Source organism: Urocitellus parryii, chromosome 12 (genome assembly GCF_045843805.1).
Source record: "Urocitellus parryii isolate mUroPar1 chromosome 12, mUroPar1.hap1, whole genome shotgun sequence".
Lineage (NCBI taxonomy): Eukaryota > Metazoa > Chordata > Mammalia > Rodentia > Sciuridae > Urocitellus > Urocitellus parryii.
In genome coordinates, this window is record NC_135542.1 from 96,399,661 (window position 1) to 96,427,029 (window position 27,369).

A 27,369-nucleotide genomic window follows, 5' to 3' on the forward strand; every position below is an offset into this window, starting at 1 on the left:
TAAACTTTCAAAATTTCTCCCTGAAATTTCAAAAAGCTTCAAAGGCTTCTGAACATCAGGGTCAAATTTGTAACAAAGACACTACTTCTTGGTACCAATTTTTCTTTTATTTTCTTTCCTTGATACTGGGTATTAAATCCAGAAATGCTTAAACACTCATCAACCCTATTTTTATATTTAATTTAGAAACAGAGTCTCACTGAATTGCTTTGGGCCTCACTGAATTTCTGAGGCTAGCTTTGAACTTGCAATCCTCCTGCCTCAGCCTCCTGCCTCAGCCTCCCTGGAGTTAAAGACATGTGCCACCATGCCTGGACAATTTTTCTTTTAGTCATCTTTGTGTCACTGTGACCTATATACTTGATAATGAACAATATACAGAAGGAGAAGTTCAAATTGGCTCATAGTTTCAAAGATCTCCATCCATAGATATCTGATTCCACTGTTCTGGGTCCAAGGTGGGGCAGAATACCATGGCAGAGTGCATGATAGAAGAAAGCAGCTGAGAACATCATAGCCTAGAAGTAGACAAAAAGCTCTGTTCACAGAAGACAAGATGTAAACCCCAAAGGCAAACACCCAGTGACCTATTTCCTCCAGCCACCTCCTACTGTGTGAAATTACATTCCAGTTAATACAGAAGTGAATTAATCCACTGATCAGGTTATGTCTGTCATAACCTAATTATTTCATCCCTGAAAAGTCTTGAATTATTTCTCATATGACTTTTGGGGCTACCTCATACCTAAACCTTAACAGGCACTAATGATATGCTGCCTGTGCAGTCTTTCAATACTCACCTCTATCTACATATGATTCCTATAATTTTTCTCTCATAATAGAGAATCATACTCTTGCCAATCATTATTTTTTTCCACTATGTACCCAATGAGAATAACACCGTCAATCAATTCATTACAATGCCAAATTATGCCATTAAGTGATATATATTATTCTAGAATATTTTGGAGGGTGATAAAAGAAAGATTAAGAGAGTATAAGAAATAATAATGTATATGAAAGTATATGATACATGAAAGAATAAGTGTGAGAGGTTTACCACAGATACTAAAGGACTGTGTGACTTTGTGAAAATCAGAAAATTACATATTCATAAAATAAGAATAGATCATAATCTTCTTGAATTTTGAAGAACTTGCATGAAAACTGATGACTGTTTTCAAATTTATTTCTACTGAAGTAATATGCTTTGCTCTGTAGAAGTTATTTAAAAGGATGACCCCTTTCCAAATGTTTAAAAAAAATCACTGTTTTGTCAGTTTTTCAATTCACAAATACTATTTTCTATTTTCTTCAAATCACAGAAGTATTATGAAATCAAGGGAGAATATTGTTAGATGTATCATTGATATATAATACTGAATATATGTAATAATTAATTTTATTATTTAATATATAAAATTACTATCTTTATATTAGACTCCATTTCATAATTTGTTAATTCATAAAAGTATTATGTTAGGAAAAATATACTTATGAAAAATTAAAGTCACATTTTTGCCATGCATTATCTTGATTTATTGTTTTAATTATTTTTCTGTTATCAAGCATATCTAAGCTATTGACAGTAGATGAGAGAAAATCCAACAAAGAAAGAATCAAAGCTACATTTTTTTTCTCTTAGAAAGTAAATACGATTTCTCACATAGAAATCTTGATTGACTGAGATTCTGATTCATAGGGAAATGAAAGTTGTAATACATTGAAATAATTTTACTATCTTCAATTAACCATAAACAAATGACATTTTTTGTTGAGTTCAGGAAATATGTTTAAGCCAAAGAACTTCCTTCTGATGTGTTCATGTGCCAAAAATTTTAAACTTGAAATTGGGTCTATTTTAAGCTAAAATTTATAGACTCTATGATAAGATACTTGTTTATTCATTGAATAAATTGTTTAAATTTTTTTTAAATCATTACCCTTTCACCAAAGATCACCTCTTTTATTAGTAGATTTATATTCTTCTAGATGGGATAATACATAAAAATATAAATAAGCTATTATGTCAAGAAGAAACTCAGTGAGACTCTTTCTCTAAATAAAATGTAAAAAAGATCTGGGGATGTTGCTCAGTAGTTAAGCACCCCTGGCTTCAATCCCTGTTACCAAAAAAGAAAGAAAGAAACAAAGAAATATGCATGTATATTTTCATAATTGCTTGCCGCTTCCATGTATAAATGTATCATATTTCACTTTAATATCTGAGATATTTTAAGATTACTGTTTAAAATTTTCCTAGTATACATAACACTGTGGTGAACATTTTAATATGGCTTGAAGTGAGAAAAAATTAAGAAAAAATAGTGTCCTACAGTTTTACGTGGTATGAGAGACAATCAAGATCTAAGGCACTTATTCTTTCAACCTCCCAAGAATCTGTTGACAAAACATCTATAAGCAGACAATGAATTCAGGAGACCCTGTCTGCAAGATTATTTATGTACCAAATTTAATAATTCTTCTTTGTATCAAGATTTTTAAAGTCATAATAATATTATAGCATTGCAATGTAGTTACTTACTTGAAACTGGATTCAAGTTCTGTGGCATTCTTTTCTTTAGATGCTAGCCAAAATATTTCAACATTTGAAAAATTCCATATGGATAGTAAAGCTTCTTATGTGAGCAGATCACACGAATCATTCTTTCTTATACTATTACAGCTTGTATCTGGAAAGTACTGCAAAAGCTTATGTGTTGAAGTCTTTATCCCAACGTAGTGATGATCCTGAGGTGGGGTTTTTGTGAAGTGATTGGATCAGGAGGACTTGGACCTCATGAGAGGACTGATCTGTTATTGATAGATGAATGGATTACTGGAAGGTGACAGAAACTATAGATAGGTGAGGCCAAGTTGGAGGAAGTAGGTCACTGGAGGTGTGACATTGGAAACTCTACCTTGTCCCCTGGCCCTTTCCTTTTTCTATTAGATTACCTGTTCTTATAGTTGAGAAGCTTTCCTCCTTCATACCCTTCCATCATGATGTTCGGTCTTACCTGGTGCCCTAAACAATCGAGTCTGCTAACTATGGGCTAAAACCTCTGGATACATGGATAAAATAATTTTTATTATTTGTTGTTCTTGTCAGGTGGTTTGGTCACTGCAATGAAGCTAACTAACACATAAGCTAAGAGAACAGTTTTCTTATTGTTTTTGTAGGATAGTTAAAAGACCTCATAGATAATGGTTCTAATTAACTTTTCTATAATTGTTCTTTATTTTGAAAACGTGCATCTAATATATTTATTGACTTGGAGAATTAGGAAAAGCCAATATTTCAGATGTATCAGAACTTTAGATACTAGTAGAATCTAATCAACAGATTTCTATTACAAATTCATTTTAATTTACCCCAAAATATATGAAGTATTTCCTATATTTATAATAAAAAATAAATAGATATATAGATAGCCTAAGTAATATAATACAAAAAAATCTGAGACTAAAGAACATAGATCTTTCTACTTTCCAAATAGTATGATAATGTAATTGTAGAAAATACATATGAAGTATCCACAACAAGAATTTGGCTAAATATAGACAGTCTTATACACAGTATATGAGCTACACCATTCCTTACAAATTTATAGTGTTAAAATAAAGCCCTGAATAATGTAGTATGTCACATTTGTTTAAAATAGTTGTTAATATTTTTAAATTACAAAGATGACATTGAGTATTAAATAACATGATATTTTGCAAACTTTGATGTACATATGTATTTCCTGTGAACCTTATTATAATGCAGATTCTATTTCAGTAGGTTTGGGGTAGGCCTGAGAAGCGACCTTTCTAACAAGCTCCTAGGGGATGCTTATTCACGCTTAGAGTATACTTTGAGCAACAATGAATTATAGGACTCGTTAGTTAAAAGGCAAAAAAAAAAAATAAGCTTCCTTTTTAGTAAGAATTATCCAAATACAGATATTAGAAATCTACACAAATATGTGAAAAATCATAATAACACAGAAGTATTAATATACATTTTCTCCCTGTATAGTTTTTGAATCTTCATCGATAGAACTGGCTGACATTGGTAGAAAGTTCACAGTGTCTGTTGTATCCATATATCTACATAAAATGTTCAGCTTCTCTCATTCTCAGCAGGTATGGTCTCATTAGCACCCGTGATTTAAAAAGCCTGGGTTTCTCTCAGCAAGATGTAGTTTTATTAATATGTGTTATATTTATATATCTCTCATTTTATGATGTTATTATGTGGAACCAAATCTATAGCTTGCTCTAGGACTTGTTTACTTCATAAATATTGACTGCTAGAGGTGTGAATCCTACCAGGTTCTTTTGCATAATTACATGAGATAAACATTAAACAAAAATGACTTAAGAATAAATGAAAATAATAACTTAAATGGCAAGTAAGATGACACAGCAGCATGAAATAAGAGTGTGGAAAGAAGATGTTTCCTAACTATTATTATATATGAAAGCTATTATTTTTGAAGAAATAAATGTAGAGTCATCAAACTCTTTTTCAGGAGAATTGTGAATTGTTTACTAGATACATTTTCTGAAATATCTTTATTTGTTTTTTCTTAGCACTGGAGTGTGATGGTAAATGTTTAACAACAAGCCTTCCATAATAAAAAAGCCAGGTTTGTAGTGTTTTCACATTTCCATGGTGTCAATATTCCCCCTGGCCAATTTCAAGCTACCAAAATGAGATCTCTGAGCAGTATTAGGAGAAAATGCATGAATGGACTCTATCAGAAGCCAGTATACATCATTTCCAAAACATTACTTATTTAGCAGACCGAACATCACTTTGTTTTAAAAAGAGTGTATCATGATAATTGTCAGTGAACATTCATTTTATAATTAATTATACAGCTTCAATTAAAAATTGTGTAAAAAGAAAGCAAAACAAAGTTAAAATTAGTAATAAATCTAATACTCAAAGTATGATCATTACATATTTGCTCATATTAATTAAATCTAATTAAAATAATTATCCATATTTGTTACAAAATTGAAAATTTGTTTTATTTCGCTTTGATGTTCTACACATTTCACTGATAATGTTCTAATTTTCTATAATTAGTACATATTCATTAAAAATACTCACAAGACTATTCAGTCATGGAGGCACACCGGTAATCCCTGTTGCTCAGGAGGCTGAGGCAGGAGGATAGCAAGTTTAGAGCCAGCTTCAGCAATTTAGCAAGACTGTTCCAAAAGAAAAAATGGGGGTCGGGGGTGGGGATATAGCTCAGAGGTAAACCAGCCTGGGTTCAATTCCCAGTGCCAGAAAAACAAAAATAAACAAATAAACAAAAATACACACAAGGTTGAAACTCTGTCAATCAGCCAAAATCAAATGATTTCTATTGTTTATTTTTGACTCATCTCTATCTTCATCCTGTTTCAGAATTCTAATAAAACAAGTAAATAAGCATGCTCATACACAAATATTTGTGATAATTACCCTGCTTATTTAGGGTAAATTCCAGAAAGGAAAAACACTGTGTTGAACATATAATTTTTAAAAAGATTTTTGAATTTTCACTAAATGGTACTCAGCTCTGTTTCAGCTTCATATCAAGTGGAATTTCTGGTTGGTCCTCTTTTACCAGATTCACAAAAGTCAAACTGAATTAGATAGTGAAAAAAAAAAAAAAAAACAAAACCTGGCAGCTCAGGTAGACCATATGCAATGTAATTTAATTTTAAGATCCTCTTAATTTATATGGGACTTTTCATTATTTCTTTCCTGAGTTTCATGTTAACACTTTCCTTTAATTTATTGAGAACTATTTAAATAACAATGACATTAACAATTTTTGTGTATCAAATTTATATCTTGCCTGATAGTTTTTTCTCATCATTTGTCTATATATTTCTTGATGTTAACATGCATAAGTTTCAAATTTTTTATTAGTAAAAATGTCACATTGTATATCTTGCATTATTATAAATGTTATATCAAATTTGTATAGTTTCTGCTGTGTCTCTTTTTTCCTCCTAAATAATTATTTTCCATTTTGACTTAAAAATTAGATGAATGGCATATATACACAATATTACTCAGCAATGAAAGATAATAAAATCATGGCATTTGCAGGTAAATGGATGGAATTAGAGAAGATAGTGCTAAGTTAGCCAATCCCAAAAAAACCAAATGCCAAAAGTTTTCTTTGATATAAGGAGGCTGATTCATAGTGGGAGAAGGAGAGGGATCATGGGAGGAAGAGAAGAACTCTAGATAGGGCAGAGGGGTGGGAGGGAAAAGGAGGGGGCATTGGGGTAAAAAAGATGGTGGAATGAGATGGATACCATTATCCTAAGTACATGTATAAAGACATGGATGGTGTGAATATACTTTGTAATAACCAGAGTTATGAAAAATTGCACTCTATGTATGTAATAAGAATTATAATGCATATTGCTATCATATATATAAATCAAATAAATAAATAAATGAAAAAGAAAAAAAATATTACAGTAATATATCATTGGGGGACATAAAAAACAGCAATAACAATACAAAACAACAAAAAAACCTCACATAATTAAATACAGTTTATAGGAATACATCTACATTCCCAAAAAAAGTTTAAATTAGCATTCAATTTAAGTCCACTCTTTTCCCATGCACTTTCTATTCTTATCATTGTTTTATTCTTTTTATTCTACTTTTTCTTTATTTGGCAAAAAAACTTTCAATTTTCCTGTTTATATTTATAATCACAGAAATATACTAAAAATATGTATTTTTAAGTCTGACGAAGTAGTTCATGGGTAGCACACTTGCCTAGCAAGTGCAAAGCCCTGGGTTCAATTCCCATCACCACAAAAAAATATAAAGTAAGTTTTAAAATATATACCAAAGGACTTAAAATCAGCATACTGCAGTGACACAGCCACATCAATGTTTATAGCAGCTCAATTCACAGTAGCTAAAATATGGAACCAACTTAGATGCCCTTCAACAGATGAATGGATAAAGAAAACATGGTATATATACACAATGGAATAGTACTCATCCTTAAAGAAGAATGAAATTATGGCATTTGAAGGTAAATTGATGGAACTGGAGAATATCATACTAAGCAAAATAAGTGAAGCCCAAAACACAAAAGGCTGAATGTTTTCTTTGATAATTGGAAACTGATTCACAATGGGGGGTGGGGGGAGAATGAAGGAGGCAGAAGGAAGTGAGGGGAGGGTAGGGGGGTGTAGGGAAATAATGGTGGAATGAAATGGACATTATTACCCCATATACATATATGACTACACTATTGTTTGACTCTGTATCATGTACAGCCAGAGGAATGAGAAGTTGTGTACCATTTGTGTACAAGATGTCAAGATGCATTCTGCTGTCATGCATAACTAATTAGAAAAAGAATTTTTAAATTAAAAAATACATTAAAAATACATCCTTGACTTAAACTATAATATTAATTGATATTTTGGTTAACTGGGAAAAAAATGAATACCTTCTAAAATTCTAGCTCCCTTGATGTCCATCCAAATGCCTATGCTATTTTCATAATAAATGTTAATGTATGTTCATTACTGTCATAACATTATTATTATTGTTTCATATATAATATATACATTTAAATTTACTCAAAAGTATAATTTTGTTGTTTATCTACTTCCTGAATCTATGAACTACCATCTAGTATTGTTTTATTTTTGCTTAAAGGAAACCTCAAATGTGGGTTCTGTATTGGTGTGTTATTTCAGTTTTCAATAGTCTGAAAAGGTTTTGTGTCAGTTTGTGGAGGACATTTCCACTGTCTATGCAATCGTCGACTGTAAATTATTTTCTTTGAGCACACTGAAGCTATAATTTCATTGTCTTCTGGCTTCTGCTATTTCTTTTCAAACATTACTTAACAGTATAAAGTCTGTCCTTTTAAAGTTAATATGTCTTCTTTTGACCAATGTTGAAATTTTTCTTTTACTCTGAGTTTCTGAAATTCCCTCTCTTGATCAATGGATCTTGAATTGTTTTCTGTTTTATTTCTTATTTATGTTCATTTTTTTTGCAACTAACAATTTTATCCGTTTAGAAATATATCATTGTTGTTCTTTTTTTCCTTTCTTGAGCCTCTAATTATGTAAGTCAGATTTTTCATTGATTCTTTTTCTACTGTACTTCCTATATTTTCTCTTTGTCATATTTGAATCTGTGTATCTTACTCTGACCTATCTGTAGATCATTAATATTCTCTTCAGTTACGTGCATTATCAAACCTCTATTGTGTTTGTTGACATTATGTATATTCACATCTAAAATGCTAACTTTGGGCTGGGGTTGTGGCTCAGAGGTAGATCGCTCACCTACCATGTGTGAGGCCCTGAGTTCGATCCTTAGCACCACATGAAGATAAAATAAAGACATTGTGTCCATCTATAAGTAAAAAATAAATATTTAAATAAAATAAATAAAACACTAACTTTAAGTCTTCTAATTATTTAATGAAATGTTCATATTATGATATTTTATTTCCACAATAATTCTATATGACTACACTATTGTGTGACTCTGTATCATGTAAAGCCAGAAGAATGAGAAGTTTTGCACCAAATTTGGGGGGTTTTTGAAAAAAAAATCCCACTACCCAAGGTAACTTTTCCGTTTGTTGTTTGTACTTGTTTTCTATCATGTTGGTTTGTCTTCTTGGTTATCTTTGATTTTATACCAGTTGTTATTTTACTAGTAGACTGCTTGGAAAATGCTAAGAGCACTCTGTGGTTGACAGTCTCTAAGATGTCCTCTGATTATCCCTAATTTCTAATATCCACATCCTTAGTAATACTACCCTCCCAATATATGTGAGCTAGACTGACTTGTTTTCAAAGAATTCTTAAAAAAATTTACCTTCAAAATTAATTTCTAAAGAGACACTGATATCTCTCTTAGGTCCTCTTTCTCAGACTCTCTCCTGAATGACACACTCTGGCGGAATTCTCTTTCGATGATTGAGGGTGTCCTGTGGCATGATCTACAGGGTGATGATGATTACCAACAATCACATGAGTGAGCTTAGAAAAACATCCCTCACATACACACTCTGAAATAAATCTTCAGATAAGAACACAATCCCAACTGACAACTTGACTGCAAATTTAGGAGGTTCTCAAAGGTCCTCAGCCAAGCCAACCCTAAATTCTTAACTTTCAGAAACTATGAGATCTAAATGCTTATTAAAGTAAGATTAAAATAAAAGTTTGAAACAGTATGCTATGAAGTAGTAGTTACTCAATGCAGTCTTCACTCCGCTGGCTGATTAGGTGTGTCCCCAACATTCTCTTTGCTCAAATCTATGCCCTCACATGATCTCTGATACTTCTGCCTGTGACTTTCTTCAGTCAAATTCTTAAATTTCTACACCTTCTTGAGAAATAAAGTATCTATCCTTTATCATCTTTCTGTCTTTAGGGATATTCCTCTGCCCGTATTGCCTGTGTTTTTCTTAAATACCACAGACTTCACCCCCTCCTCTCCAAATAAGGGGAATATTCTTTCCTTGTTTACCCAAATATCTTTTACCTGACTTCTGTACTGCAGGGCAAATAGGAGGAACCCATGTGCCAGACGTTATTTACAAAATAATTTGCCTTAGGTGGTTATGTTATAGATTTCTCAAGAAAGGATTCACAGAAATTACTCTCTATATAGGTTCAGAAAAAGTGTATTACTCACATAAGTTAATAATTTAATTTTTGCCTCAGACCTTTTTTTTCTTAAAACCAATTTACCTCAGAAAATGGACTTCCATTTCAATTCCACATTCTGAGATTTATAACTAAACTTAATAATTCATTACTGAAAAGCTTCAGGGCTGTGATGTCCCCCCTTATATATATATTTTTTTCATTACAACCTGTTTCCAAGTAGAATGGGCTTTCCTTTATAATTGTTTTCATACTGTCTTAGTCCATTTGGGCTGCTATAACAAAAATGCTACAAATTTTGTGACTAATATACGGGAAACACATATTTCTTACAGTTCTGGAGAGTATGATGAGGAAGATTAAGGTATAAAAAGACCTGGCATCTGGTGAGGTTTTCCTTCCTAGGAGATGCTGCTGTGTCTTTCTTCAATGCATTCTCTCATGGTTCTGCAGTCTCTCTTGTAAGAGCACCAATCCCAACTGAGAGTGTAATAAATAAACCTCTTTTATAGTTAACTGATTTTAGTCAATTGTACATAAATGGGAAGTGACACCTACAATGTATATATAAAAGATGCCCAGATTTTTAAAAAGGACTTAAGAGCTAAATGATCAATAAGCTCTTTCTTTTCCCTCTCTTTCTACAAACCAATATATATTATACTCTGCACATCTTCCTTTTTTTTTTTTTTTTGGTGCTGGGGATTGAACCCAGGGCCTTCTACCTGCAAGGCAAGCACTCTAACAACTGAGCTGTATCCCCAGCCCCTTCTCTGCAACTCCTGGAAGATATGAAGGACTGAAGACAATATATACACTCATAACTAGAACTTTAGCCATTATTTTAGGAGAACATTCTTCCAGTGGTTTTGCAAAATATCATTCATTCATTCACTCACTCAGCTATCCATCCAGAATGATTATTGATGTACATATTCTCTAAATTCTTGTAGCATCCCTCCTTCTTAGACTAGATCAACTGACAACACATAATGAAAAGAAAATGGCAAATGTAATATCACTTCCAAAATTAATCATGAAAAGCTTGTGACTATTACCCGAATACAGCCTGTCTTGCTCTCCTTTTCCTACAGGGCCTTTATTTTGGGAAGAGCAACAAGGTACAGCCCAATGGAGAGGCACCTGGGCCAAAGAGTTGATGTTTCTGGTTAAATGCCAGAAACAATCTGAGGGCAGCCAGCAGCTGAATAAGTGACCTTGATGGAGTATCCTACACCAATGGAGAATTGAGGAAATCATAATTCTAGTGAAGACCTTAATTGTAGCTTCATGAGAGATTCTAAATCACAGGCATTTGCTAAACAACGGATTTGTTGGATTCCTGACTGAGAAACTTTCAAATAATAAACGTTTGTTGAATCAAGCTCTGAGTTTTGGTGTGATTTGTTATAAAACAATAGGTAAATAACACAGTTAAGTATATAGACTCTGACATCAAATGACTTGTAATGGATTTTGGGCTCCATAATCCTTGACTTCTTTGCCTTGGGAAATTTATAAATTTTCTGTATATCAATGTCCTTGTTTTTAAAGGGAGAATAATAACAGTGCCTCTTACAAAAAGTTATCTTTAGTTAAAGGCAATGTACACACACCCACACCCACATAGACACAAAGAACTCAAAGCAGTGCCTGATCCATATTGAATTTCAGTGTACTTTCAATCATTTGACAATATTAACTGAGCACAAATTCTGTATCAGCCTGCATCTGTGTGTGTGTGTGTGTGTGTGTGTGTATTTTGTTAACTTCTCAAGTTATATATGAATGAACAAGGGAGGGATGTTGTTATTAAGTGAAAAAGGAAGACTACAGGAGAAGCAGATTTGTGGGAGAATACAGGAAGCAATGGAATGTCCAGGGTAGGGCCATATAGGGCCACATGGGCTGCCAGGCCTGGTACAGTCAATAGAGTATTGCATTATTTGAGAAAGCGAATTCTCACTCTAGAGCAACTGATGAAGGATCTGAGAAGGTGCATGTCAGAAAGTTCAAAAGAAATTCTGTAAATAATGTTCCAGGAATTATGCTAGAGATCATTAATGTGGAATGTTTAAGAACAGTAAGAAGGTCTGTTTTATTAGCATTATAATTTATAATCATCAAGGAAAAACACTTATCCCCTTAATTTATAAATAATAGCTATGGTTATTGTGGGATTTGAGTTTTCAGAATAACCCTACAATGAGCACATTTTTCTAACATAGAATTTAAAAAGCATTCTAGTCTACATGGAAATTAACTAAGGTAAATCCTGGTTACACTGTCAATCCCAATATACATAAACTCAGCTTTATATGTTTGTTTTCAAGGATAAGTTCTCAGTGGTATATAATTGATCCCCATATATTTTATAATTTAAATGTGTTTAAAATAGTATTTTTAAAATTTCATTTTCTAAGATATATTAATACTATATAGAACACATTTCTATATATTGACTCTATATTTGGACACCATATTCAATTCCCATATTAGTGCTATTTTTTATATTTCTAAGCATTTTCTATTCAAGCTTTAATTATTTGTGAACAAATGCAAATATTTGTCTATTTCCAATCAGCATGTTTTAATTTATTTTTCTTGCTTCATTGCACCATCTAGAACCAATAGCATAATGTTAAGTAGAAGTATTGAAAGCTGATGGATTTACTTTTTATCTAAAGTTAGGGAGAGAGTAATCATTTTCCACCATTAAACACAAATTTTCTGTAGGAATTTTATAGATAATCTTAATTTTGATGATTTTATATTTTTCTGAAAGTATGTACAGAGGATAAATGTGTCAATTTTTTTCTGCATCTTTTACAATTATCATAGAATTTATGTTTATTATAGTAGTATAAAGAATTACATGAAATTGATTTTTGAATGTTAAGTTAACATTGCATTCCTCAGTTTTTTTTCTACATTTGATTTGTTAATCTTCTGTGAGGAAACATCGTATCTATATTTAAAGAGTACGTCTATGTACTATTAAATGTCTTAATGACTTTTCTTCACTTAGTATTAGGAAGGAAGGTGATGAACTTGCAAAAGTGAGAGAGAAAGTATTTCCTTTCCAACTATTTTCTAAAGATTTTGTATAAAATCATTGTAATTTCTTCTTGAAGTATTTGATACAATTTTCCATTACAGGCAAATGGATCTAGATTTTTCTTTATAGGAAGATTTTAAATTATGAGTTCAAAGTTTTTATAGATATAAGGTTATTCTGCTTTTTATTTCTTCACTTATATTGTTAATCCCTATTCATAGACTTTTCACATTTATCAAGGTTTTTTAATTCATTGACAAAATTTTGTTGATAATATTTCCTTTCTATTGTCCCTTTAATATTTTCAGCAGAGGCAATTTTTCTTTATCTTCCTTCTTTCTTTCCCTCTTTCTTTTCTTTTACTTTCTTTTCTGTTTGTTTGTTTTTATTATAGAGGACTAGATTATATTTTAGGCTTTCCAGGTCATATAGTCTTTGGCTGTTGTAGTGAGAAAGCAGCTATAGATAAACAAATGGTTATGACTATATTCCAATAAAATCTTGTTCACAAATCAGACTGCAGGTAAGATATGCATTTGACAACTGAACTTATCAACTCCTGATTTACAGATGTCTGAATATATAGACAGAATCTACTGTGGTGTATTCTCTTTACTTATGGATATTGTCAATTTGTGTTTTGTTCCATTTTCTCCCATCAGATTATTTAGGGACGTGTCCTTTTTATTCATCTTTACAAAGAACAAAATTTTGCTTTGATATGTTTTTTTCTGTCTCTTTTTATTTAATATTTTTTGTGTTTAAATCTTAACTATTCATTTTATTTTCTTGGATATAATATCTATAATTTGAGGTGAATACCTAAATAATACCTTTAACACCTTTTCTTTTTCTCTAACTCAAGCACTCAAACTATTAAATTCCTTCTAAACACATAGACCCCATAAAATTTAATATAATATTTTAAAATCTTATTCAGTTTTAAACATTTTCCGAATGTCATCATGATTTTCTGTTTGAGTTGTTTAAAATATGGTTACTAAATCTGAAAAATATCCAGAATTCCCTCAGATGTTTTTGTTATTAATTGCCATGTAAAGTCCTTAGAGTGAAAGATCACACTTTGTAAATTTTCAATTCTTGAAAAATTTTAAGATTTTTTAAAAAAATCACTCAATATGTGAAATATCTTATTGGATCTTTTATGTATTCTTAAAGAAATTTTATTTTACCCTTTGATTATAATATTTCATAGTTGTCTTTAGATTTAAAATTGTTTAAATGTGTTATAATCTCTGAGTTTTTTGGCCTCAACCAATTATTGGGAAATGGATCTAGTAATCTTTTAAATATATGTGAATTTTCCAGGTTCTTTTTCATGTATTTTGAATATCTACTGATTTTATGACATTGGAATTATCTCTTTTCATGAATTTACTGTTTTATCTAAAGAAAACCATTAATTTTGTCTTAAATTACTCAATTTCTTATGCTGTATTTGTTCATTAGTAATGTAGCAATCTTAGCTTTCTATAGGTGTTATTGCAAAGCTCATGTCAAATTTTAATTTTAGCCATATTTAAAGCACAACTCTTGTGAACAGCTAATAACTGTCTCTGTATTATACAGTCTCATAAACTCTAATTTTATATGTATTGTTCAATATTTTATATCATGAATAGTTTTTTTACATGTTTGGAATTATGCTTATCGTATTAGTATATTATTTCCCTACTGTCTGGTCCATTTTTTTCCTGTAGGGAATTAGCAGTAATTCATAATGCCATCCATTTTATGCAATGCAAAATTTTCTCAATACTTTAAGATTTTTGTGTATCTTGAATGTTCAGTTTTCCCTATGATTTTATGAGTTTATGGAGTTGATGAATGTATATATGTCTTTTAGTATATTTTGGACAGTTTGGGGACATTAGGTCTTTGGATACCCCCCATGTATTTTTCCCCTCCTCCAGGACAGGAATAATATGTATGATAGACTATGTATTCATCCCCTATATCCTTTGTTTCTTGGATCACATCATTTCTATTATTCTATCTATGATTGCTTGAGTCTTTCCAACCCTCCTGTCTTCTCCAATCTGCTGTTCAGTTGTCATAGTATGAATTTTAATTTCAGGAATTATATATTTTGTTCATAATTTCCTCTTGGTTCCGTTTTTAAAAATTTGAGGTATATTCAGCTTTAACTAATAGAAATATTATGGGGTATATGGATTTCAATACATGAATCCATAGTATAATGTTTGAATCAGATTAAAAAATATCAATCTCCTTAAACGTTATGGACATTTGAGGCTTCAAAAATATAAGAAATAAATTTCTTCTTTTTCTTGTAAGTTTATGCCATTCATATTATTTTGTTAGAGCAGTCTAAAAGGACTAGGACAGGGTTATATATACTTTTTGTACATGTGCAGTAATTTTAGATTTGATCCTAGGCATTATAAATATTCTGTGTTGTGCTGTTTTTTGTGAAGTTCCTGTTTTTGTTTATTTGTTATATTCTTATTTGACTAGGAAAATAGTTTGCATATGCTTGAAATAGAACATCTGTCTCTTTTGTGGTGGATAATAGCAAAAATTTCAGTTCTGTTAGCCTTGGTTGTGCTGCTTAGAATATTACTTGGGCATCTGTACTTCATTGATCAAAGCACTATTTAGACTTAGTTCACAGGTATAAGAAAGAAGTAGTCTTCTGCTTTATTTTTTTAAAAATTTCCCTCCTTATTTTCCAGCTGTGTTAGTCATCCTAATTTACATACTCTGGTATTTAAAATCACTAACCCTAAATGTTAATGGCTTAAACTCACCAATTAAGAGACACAAGCTAGTAGAATGGATCACAAAACAAGACCCAACAATATGCTGCCTACAGGAGACGCATTTTATACGAAAAGACATGCATAGACTGAAGGTGAAAGGTTGGGAAAAATCATATCACTCATATGGACTGCGGAAACAAGCAGGAGTGTCCATACTCATATCAAATAAAATAGATTTCAAGCCAAAGTTAATCAAAAGGGATAAAGAGGGACACTACATACTGCTCAAGGGAACCATACACCAACAAGACATAACAATCATAAATATATATGCCCCAAACAATGGTGAAGCTATGTTCATCAAGCAAACTCTTCTGAAGTTCAAGAGTCTAATAGACCACCATACAATAATCATGGGAGACTTCAACACACCTCTCTCACCACTGGACAGATCTTCCAAACAAAAGTTGAATAAGGAAACTATACAACTCAATAACACAATTAATAACCTAGACTTAATTGATATATTTAGAATATACCACCCAACATTAAGCAGTTACACTTTTTTTCTCAGCAGCACATGGATCCTTCTCAAAAATAGATCATATATTATGTCACAGGGCAACTCTTAGACAATATAAAGGAGTAGAGATAATACCATGCATCTTATCTGATCATAATGGAATAAAACTGAAAATCAACAATAAAAGAAGGAAGGAAAAATCATGCATCACTTGGAGAATAAACAATAGGTTACTGAATGATCAATGGGTTATAGAAGACATCAAGGAGGAAATTAAAAAATTCTTAGAGATAAATGAAAACACAGACACAAGATATCGGAATCTATGGGACACATTGAAAGAAGTTCTAAGAGGAAAATTCATTGCTTGGAGTTCATTCCTTAAAAAAAAAAAGAAAAAACCAACAAATAAATGATTTCATACTTCATCTCAAAATCCTGGAAAAAGAAGAGCAAAACAACAGCAAAAGAAGTAGAAGGCGAGAAATAATTAAAATCAGAGCTGAAATTAATGAAATCGAAACAAAAGAAACAATTGAAAAAATTGATAAAGCTAAAAGTTGGTTCTTTGAAAAAATAAATAAAATTGACAGACCCTTAGCCATGCTAACGAAGAGAAGAAGAGAGAGAACTCATATTACTAGCATATGGGATGAAAAAGGCAATATCACAACAGACAACTCAGAAATACAGAGGATATTCAGGAAATTATTTTGAATCCTTATACTCCAATAAAATAGAAGATAGTGAAGGCATCGAGAAATTTATTAAGTCATATGATCTGCCCAGATTGAGTCAGGAGGATATAGACAACCTAAACAGACCAATATCAATTGAGGAAATAGAAGAAACCATCAAAAGACTACCAACTAAGAAAAGCCCAGGACCGGATGGGTATACAGCAGAGTTTTACAAAACCTTTAAAGAGGAACTAATACCAATATTTTTCAAGCTATTTCAGGAAATAGAAAAAGAGGGAGAACTTCCAAATTCATTCTTCGAGGCCAACATCACCCTGATTCCGAAACCAGACAAAGACACTTCAAAGAAAGAAAACTACAGACCAATATCTCTAATGAACCTAGATGCAAAAATCCTCAATAAAATTCTGGCGAATGGGATTCAAAAACATATCAAAAAAATTGTGCACCATGATCAAGTAGGATTCATCCCTGGGATGCAAGGCTGGTTCAATATACAGAAATCAATAAATGTTATTCACCACATCAATAGACTTAAAAATAAGAACCATATGATCATCTTGAAAGATGCAGAAAAAGCATTCGACAAAGTACAGCATCCCTTTATGTTCAAAACTCTAGAAAAACTAGGGATAACAGGAACATACGTCAACATTGTAAAATCAATTTATGCTAAGCCTCAGGCTAGCATCATTCTGAATGGAGAAAAATTGAAGGCATTCCCTCTAAAATCTGGAACAAGACAGGGATGCCCTCTCTCACCACTTCTGTTCAACATAGTTCTCGAAACACTGGCCAGAGCAATTAGACAGACGAAAGAAATTGCCGCAACCCAGCTTGGCACAGAATCACAAGCCACTCAAGCAGGAACAAAGCTTCATTTTTAAAAAGGCCGCCAGTGCCCCGTGTGCACCCGGCTAGCAAGCTGGTCCACACACGTGTGTGCTTCTACTGGAACTGGGGACCGGGACCTCCCCCGGAATTCCCGCCTACTATCCTTCCGCAACCAATGGGAACTCTCCGGGAGTCCTGTAACATGAGTCCCATAGCAGGCCGAGGTGAACAGCAGGAGTCAAATTTCCATATGAATGTAAATCTTAATATAATCATATCATCTCAATGGCTAGCTGGCAGTCACCTTAACCAAAGGTACCATGTATCATAATACTTTTGCTGTGGCTCCTAGCAAGAAATTAAAGGCATGAAAATAGGAAAAGAAGAACTTAAATTATCACTATTTGCAGTTGACATGATTCTATACCTAGCAGACCCAAAAGGGTCTACAAAGAAACTATTAGAGCTAATAAATGAATTCAGCAAAGTGGCAGGATATAAAATCAACAAGCATAAATCAAAGGCATTCCTGTATATCAGGGACAAATCCTCTGAAATAGAAATGAGGACAACCACTCCATTCACAATATCCTCAAAAAAAAAAAAATACTTGGGAATCAACCTAACAAAAGTAACTAAGAACACAGTAGGGAGGAAGAGCATGAGAAGAAGATTAAAATTAAACAGGGATGAGAGGTGGGAGGGAAAGGGAGAGAGAAGGGAAATTGCATGGAAATGGAAGGCGATCCTCAGGGTTATACAAAATTACATACAAGAGGAAGTGAGGGGAAAGGGGAAAATAATACAAGGGGGAGAAATGAATTACAGTAGTGGGGGGTAGAGAGAGAAGAGGGGAGGGGAGGGGAGGGGACGGGGGACAGTAGAGGATAGGAAAGGCAGCAGAATACAACAGACACGAGTATGGCAATATGTAAATCAATGGAAGTGTAACTGATGTGATTCTGCAATCTGTATACGGGGTAAAATTACTCTGCATAATGAAAAACTATAATGTCATTCCACATATAAGAACATTATAAAAATATATTTCTTTTAACATCTTACCCTACATTAAGATAAAATTTTATACATGTTATTTCTATATACATCTTGTACCTCCCAATATGTTACTATTAATTTTGTTTTTCAACATTCATCTTTTCAAGAAGTTTAATAAAACGTATTTGCCTAAGTATTTGCCAGTTCTACTTATTTTTTTATGTATTTTTGTCTCAATCATTTTGCCTGGTGAAACCCTTTTGTGCTTTTAGGTGATGTGCAATAAAAAATCTATGATAGAATAAAGATGAAGAGTTTTCAACTAACTTCCAGGCAAGTTTAGACATATCAGCAATATCTATTATGCAATCTCTGATTGTGCCTTCAATATGATTCATCCAGGAGAATCCTTGACTTTTCTTCTTCCCAACCAGTTGGAATGCAGTAAACATTGCAGTGGTCATCATGTGCCATGAAATAAAAGCCTCATGTTAAGAACACAAAAGCAACCAACTAGAGAAAGTCTAGAACCATGTCAAATTCCAACATGGAAATTTAACCTACAAGCTTCAATTTTCATATAAAAATATGATTATTTTAATTACATCATTATTAAATTTGAATTTCTTCTATGTAAGTGAAATGATACACTAACCAATATAAAATTGAATACCTAAAATAGAATGTTGTTATAGCAAAACTTAAAATATGTGAGGTGGAAAATGGCTATCGAGGATACAGTGTAGAAACCTATTGATTACCAGAGAACCTGTGCTACCTTTTAAGGTAAACCATGAGCCAATAGAATCTATAATTAGTTGGGAAATGATTGGAAAAATATTTTAATGCATGTGGTTACTTTTCTCTTATTGTACAAAAGTCCTTTAAATTAGGAATTCATGTAATCTAAATCTAGACATTATGTAAGCCATTTTGCTAACAGTTCTGCTAAGGATGCCGTTTTGCCTATAACTTGATTTCAAGATGACTGAGGTCCACAGAAATGGGAAAAAAACAGCTCTAAATTGAAACTGTTGATGGCTCTCCAGAAATAAGAGTATGCCCTTCAGCTTTTTGAAACATAACCTAGTAATTGTTTTCTACCAGATAACGAGATAATCAAGTGGCATAAATGGAATAAAGGTCTTTTCCTTTTCACTGAAACCTATTGTTTCCAATGGCCTCAAGTTATGTGTGATTAAATTGAAAGAGACTGTGATGGGAAGATCACAGAACTAGTATATAAAAGATCATAGATTTTAGGATTAGGAACTATTCCTAAATATCAGTGCCTTAAAATTGTGCAGAATCAAAGAGAATTCTTAATAATGTTTTAAAGAAATTACTAGTTTTGCTTAAGAAGGACTTTGTTGGATTCCTAAAGTAATAAAAAAGAGGCCCAAAAATTGAATAGTAATTTGCAAACTGGCCAAAAGATGTTTTCATCCAATGTTCACTTTAGATAGGCCATAGAAAATTAGGTACAAAGAACTACTTTGCATTGGGCAAGTTAGGAACTTAGAGATTGTAGGAGAAAGAAACCCTGATCCATGACAACTAGATGTGCTAACCAAGAAATTTATTCTACTCCTGTAAATTTCTTCATTACAGGACTCAATCACTTCCTTCAATAGTGACAATTATGTATTTCTCGATCTCTTAAAGGAATTTGAGTTGCAATGCGTTTGCTTGAACTCAACCATGTTGGCTGAGTTTGGTTTATGAATATCTCCACCAAGAAGAAATTACATATGGTCCTGAAAGAGAAAAATACACAACTGAAATATTTAAGAGACTGGATTGTAAATAGTTACTAGTTGGAACTTTGAGATGATCACCCTTAGGGTTGGTTTGAGCATAATCTGGGTATAAGAACAAATAATATGAACAGATATTTTGAATGGTCACAAGAAATGGCTCTAGGACTTCTCATTCTATACAGATATATAATTTTACCTGGACAGTTTCTACCTAGACAAAAAGCAAACTACAATGCTCAGTGTACTGTTTACCATGTGTTACCATGTGACCAATTTTTTGGTAGGCTCCATATACATATTTATACATGGCCAGTCTACATAGGACAAACAAAATAACTCTAATGCCAAAAATCTGTAGCAAACATATTGGGAAATAAGTCACTATGTCAGCAGCAACAGGGAAAGAACAATCAGGACTCCATCAACAATTGCCCATTTCCCTAAATTTGCCTTTAAATCTAACTCAAGATGAACAAAACAACAACAACAAAAAGTGGCCTCCAAACTATATATATATTGTGCATATATTTTTTATTAAGACTACTATGAATATTTGTAATAAGACACATGTACATATGATTTTCTGCCATTTCGCTATTTACTTTAATGATATATTAAGAAATGAATAAACAAACAGTTAATTCTCAGAAGATTATCAGAAGATGGGGAATAGGAAGCATTTACAAGCTATTTCTTTTAACCAACACAACATTTACATTGGCAGAGTCATCTGATGTAAATCTTTTGGGACACTGGAATCCAGTGAAGACTTGCAACTTTCAGAGGAAGGAATGGATAGTAAAATGAGGCTAATTCTTTTGTCAGTTTTAGCTCCTAGCCTGACACTGCTTTTCCTTCCTGTCCAAACATTATAGTCTCATGGCAGGAAGTTTATGCATGTTCCTGGAGATGTTTATACAAAGCTTTTGGGGCCCATGGTGAACTTTAGTGAAACTGTTCTCCTGGTATTAGGAATCCGTGCTCTGATCCTTAATTTCTTCTTGTGATCATGGAGATGCACACTCAGTAAGGTAGCTGTACTGTTACATCTACCTCCATTATTGTGTGACCCTCCTCCTCCAATCAAGGTAGCTTCTAGATGATTTGAAGAATAAGTGCCTTTTTACCCTTTTACTTTTATTTCTCTTTTTCTCCTTTTGGGAACCAGATATTAAAGTCTAGGCATTCAAAAGCAACCATATATATGGGAGGAATTAGAAAGTCCTAGTCCATACTCAAAGAAAAGCTCAGAAGACACTCTCAATGGCCTATGTTCATAGATCAGGTCAAAGACAGCTTCCAGTAATGAAAAACTAAACAAAAATATCCTCAAACTCTTAGCTCAGAGAAAAGTCTATTTTTTAGGTTTACTATATTGTTAAATTAAACCAGCCAGTTTTCAACAAAAATCACAAAGCATACAACAAAACTGAAACAATATGGTTTCTTCAAAGGGGAATAAAAAAGGCAGTCAACAAAAATTATCCTTGAGAAAGACTTAAAGGGAGATATAGTAGAAAAATATTCTAAAGAAGAACTAAGGGAAGATGAATAAAAGGTCAAGAAAATGATGGAGAACAAAATGAAAATAATCAATACAGAGATTTATAATATAAAATGGAATTCTATATCTGAACAGTAAAATAAATAAATTTAAAAGTTTACCATTTGAGATTCAAAGGTAGATTTGAAGAGGCATAAAAATAGTAACTTGAAGTTCAAGTTATTAAGTCTGAAACAAAAATAACTGAAAATAAATGAGAACAGAGCTTAATGGATCAATGCGACACTATCATTTTGATCAACATATTCATTAAGGGATTCCCAGAAGGAAAAACAGAAAGAAAAGGGCAATGAGAATATTTGAGGAGGTACTGACTGAAAATTTCTGAAATTTGATAGAAGATATGAACATAAATATCTAAGAAGCTCAACAATATTTTAACATAATGAGTTCAAAGGGACACAGATGTATACAGGTTACAATCAAACTTGAAAAAACTAGAGAAAAAGAATCTTGAAGGCAAGAAAGGTAAAATGATTCATGAACTATAGGGGCTCTCAATAGGAATATATGACTATTTCCCACCAGAAACCTTAGAGAACAGAAAGCAGTGGCTCATTTATTTAAAGTGTCAAAGAGCAAAAACAAAAACACCACTCAAGAATTTTACATCTACAAAAACTATCCTTTGTAAGTTCAAAAGTTAAGAAGAAATTAAAGATTTTCCCGGAAACAAAATTGAAGTGTCTGCTACTCTAGTAGTAACTAGTTCTAGTAAATGCCCTGCAAGAAATTCAAGAGATTTGAGACAAATGAAATGAAAGGACATCTAGACAAAAACTCAAATCTATGTGAAGAAATAAAGATAATAATAATGATAATTACAAAGGCAACAATGAAAGCTAGTAATATGTGAACTTGAGTCTGTGGTTCATTTTATACAAAATTTAATGAGAGAAAACTCCATTATAAATCAATTATTAGTTCATATTTTAGAATGGAAAATGTATAAAGATAGATACCAGCAAATGAAAGAGGAAAGGAGCAGAATTTTGGTATGTTATTGAAGACAAGTCTCTCTAAATTCAAATTAATGTGTTATAGTTTGAGATAGAAATGATTCTCTATGGCAATCTAGAATAAAATACCATAAAATATGCACAAAAGGAAATGTGAAGAGAATAAAAATATTTTATCACATACAAGTACTACCCCTGCAAAAACACAAAGACAGTAATATAAGCAATAAGGAAAAAGACCAATAATTAAGAATTCTTGAAAACAAATGGCAGTATAATAGAAGCCTTTCATTATCAATAATTATTTTAAATATAAGTTCATTAAAGTCTAATGAAAAAAACTACAATTGGCAGAATAGATTTAAAACATGTGCTATAACTACATCTGTTACTAGAACTATATATATATTATCTGTTACTAGATAGGTTTCAATTCAAAGCAAAAAAGTAGGTTCAAAGTTACAGGATAGAAAAGTTTTTTTCATAAAATAGTAACTAAAAACAAGCACACGTGGTTATACTAATAGCAAACAAAATACAGTATCAATCAAAAAGTTTCAAGAAACAAAGATTTTATAAATTACTAAATGTTTAATATAACAGTGGATATAATAGTTACAAACATTAACAACTAATAAATAACAGATAATTAAAATATATGAAGGAAAAAAAAGAAGAAAATATTTACTGTATAAATATTTTGCCTAAAATATTTATACAGTAATAGTTGGAGATTTCAATTCTTCACTACTCTATATTGGATAGAACACACAGAAGATAAGTAAGGAAATATCAGACCTAATAAATACAACAAGTAGATCTAACAGCTACAGAATAGTCTATTAAAGAACAGTATCATATGCATTCTTTCCAAATAATCTTTTGCTAGGAAAAGAGTATTTGGAAAGAATAGTCTATTCTACAGAGTAGTCTATTAAAGAACAGTATCATATGCATTCTTTCCAAATACTCTTTTGCTAGGAAAGACCACATTTTTGGCTACAAATAAAACTTGGAACAATTTCTAAAATATAGAAATCATTTAATCTATTCACTACAAACAAAACGGCATAACTCTAGAAAGGAACAGAAATAAAATTTAAAATTCAAACATTTGTACAAGTTCCTCAGTGAACTCTCAAATAAACAGTAAATCATAGAATGAAACACATGCAAGAATAAAAAAAAAACCACTTAGAGATGAATAAAAATGAAAACAGGACATATTAAAAGAATGGGACACAGAAATAGAAGTGTTCAGGAGAAATCAATTCCTATAAATACTGAAGGCAGAAGAAAGTATCTTATGTCGAATATCTAATTTTTTTACAACAAAAAGAGCTATGAAAATAACAAATATCTAAACTCAAAGCTAGCAGCAATATGGAAATAATAGATTATAGTAAAGATAAAAAAACAGATTTAAAAAAGGAATAAAGTAAACAAAAATATTCTATAAAAGACCAACAAAATTGTCAAACTTTTAGCTAAGTCAGCCACAAAGAAAAGGAGGAAGACTCTAATTACTCAATTAGAAATAAAAATTAGAACTTTTCCAAACAATTCTATGAGAAACTGAAAAGAATTTTAAGAAAGTACTATGAACCAACAAATTGAATAACATCAATGAAACACACAGATTTCTAGAAAAACAAAACCTTAGCAGACTAACTTGGGGAGAAACAGAAAATCTGAACAGAGCTATGACTAGTAAGAATAATAAATCAGTAATCAAATATTTTTCGACAATGAAAAACCTGAACATTGCTTCATTTGTGGAATTTATCAAGAGTTTAAAGAAAGATTCCCAATTCTTCTCAAACTTTTCCAAAACACTGAAGAAGAGGCAACACTTCCAAATTCATTTTATGAAGCCAGAATTACTGTGACAGAGAAGCCAAAAAAAAAAAAAAAACACTAAAAGAATACAGCAAATATCCCTTATATATATTATTATAAATATCCTCTAGGAAATACTAGCATACTTAGTTTAGCCATACATGAAAAGGATTATACACCATGAGGAGGTAGAAATTTTTTCCTGGAATACAAGAATGATCCAATATAATGAGAATTAAAATTGATTAATATAGTACCCATAGTCACTAAAAAAGGGAAAATGTACAGTCATCTCAATTAATGCAGAAAATAAGAATTTAATAAAATTTAGCAACTTTTATGATAAAAAATTTCTCAAAATAAATGAATAGAAAACAGCTACTTCAATATAGTAAAGTCCATATATGAAAAACTAACAGTAAATACTACACTTCATGGTAAAAAACTGCAAATTTTTCTTCTACAACTCTGCAGTCAGGAAAAAGGTCTGGATGTCTATTTTCACTTATGTTCAATACAATACTAGCATTTCTGTCCTGAACAATGAGATAAAAAGCAAAGATGGCTAAATAGGAATGTAAGAAGTAAAATTATCTGTTTGTAGATAATATGCTATCAAAATTACACAAAAAGGTAATAAAATTAACCTAATCAATCCAGCAAAGTTGATCATTGATAATTAAAAAAAGGTTGCATTTTATACATTAACAACATGCAACCCAAAGAAGAATATTAAACTCAATTCAATTTACCATAATAGAAAAATAATAAAATGTGTAAGAATCAACAGAGCAGATCCAAACTTGTAAAATTAAAACTTAAAGATATTGCTTAAATAAATGTAAGAAAATGCAAATAAAGAGAAACTCTTAAAAAAAATATTTGATATTCATGGATTTAAAGACATAATACTGTTAAGGTGACAGTAGTGCCCAAAATGATCTATATATTTAATTCAAATATTTAATAAAATAACAATAGTATACTTTTTCTTAAATAGGAAAATCTATTTTAAAATTCATATGAAATTGTACACAAAAGGTACAAATATAAAATAATATAGATATTATTTCCTTTAAAATATAAAAACAGAATTACCATATGATTCAGCACTTCCACTTCTGGGTTGACATATAAACTCAAAAGCATTGAAAGTGGAGTTTTAAGAGGTATCTGTACACCAACGACCACACACTGGCATTATTCACAAAAGTTGCAATGTCTACTGATGAGTGAATGGATAATAAAAAGGTGGCATATAAATGTCAACAAATATTATCCAGTCAAAAATAGTAAACTCTAACATACATTACAACCTGGATGAATCTTGAGGACATCATACTAAGTGAGTTAAGCTAACCATAGGAAGATAAATAGTGTATACTTTTACTTATATGAGGTACTTAGAGTAGTTCAAAATCACAGAGAAAGAAAGCAGAAGGTGGCTGCTGGGGTCTTGGGGGAAGGGGAGTAGGGAGCTATTGTTTATGTCTGTAGAGTTCAAAATTTACCAAATGAAATGTTCTGGGCGCAGAAGGTGATTATGGTAATACAACAGTATGAATATACTTAATATCTTTTAAATGTACTCTTAAAAAATGGTTAAAATGCTAAATGTTTTTCTGTATGTCCTTTTATCACATAAAAATGATCAAAAAAGAATAAAAATTGGAAGAGAGCACATGATGGTGTCTCATGTGAGATTAAGAAATAAGGAATATTATTGGGTAAGATTTAAACAAATGATCAAAATTGAATTAAGGTAAAATAAATCAATCTATTCCTTTTGTCTGTGGATTTAACCTCCTTAACAGGTCCAAATCCAATTCCATGACCTCTCAATGGGTCTTAAAATTTAGCTGCTAGATTTTCAAAAGTAATAATAAATGACTTAAATAAATAACTACCCACCCTGACCAGCATGCCAGTGACTCATTCCTCTGATGGAATTCTGCCACTTCAGCAAAAAATTCTTAGCTGGACTTAAGGAAATGTTTGGTAGTAGAAATGTAATAAGGACAATAGAATCCGTATTTCATCCTTTCAAATTTAACCCTTATATTTTCCTCAGAGTACATACCTTATCTGTATAATATGAAGATTACAGAATTAAATCAAAATGTATCTAAATGTAAAAGCAGGCTGGGGATAGAGCACTCCCTAGCAAGCATGAGGCCCTAGGTTTGATCCTCAGCACTACAGAAGAAATTTTAGAATTAAACTAAGACAAATTCAGCTGAAACAAATGATCTTCATATTAACTTATTAATAACAAAACTTAAGAGATGAAAACTGTTACTTTCTCAATGGTTATGCTAATTTGGAATAACTTCACCTTTCCTTCCTATTAGAAATATATATTCAAAATACGGGGTTATGAAATTTTATCTTGGTATAGACTCGAGCTTGACATTCTTCCAAAACTTCAGTCTTTAATTAATCGTTATACAAAAAGAATAAACTATACAGCAGGCTAATACTCATAAGAGAAAGTATGGAGCAACGAAAAGGCAAGTAAATACAAAGGGGAAAATGAATTGAAATGTATGGAGAACACTGTGAAGATTCTGAATCTTATCACCTATTATGGTTCAGATACGAGGTGTCCCCCTGAAGTTCATGTGTGAGACAATGCAAGACAGTTTAGAGGAGAAATGATTGAGTCACGAGAGCTTTAAGCTAATCAGTGCATTAATCCACTAATAGGGATTAAATG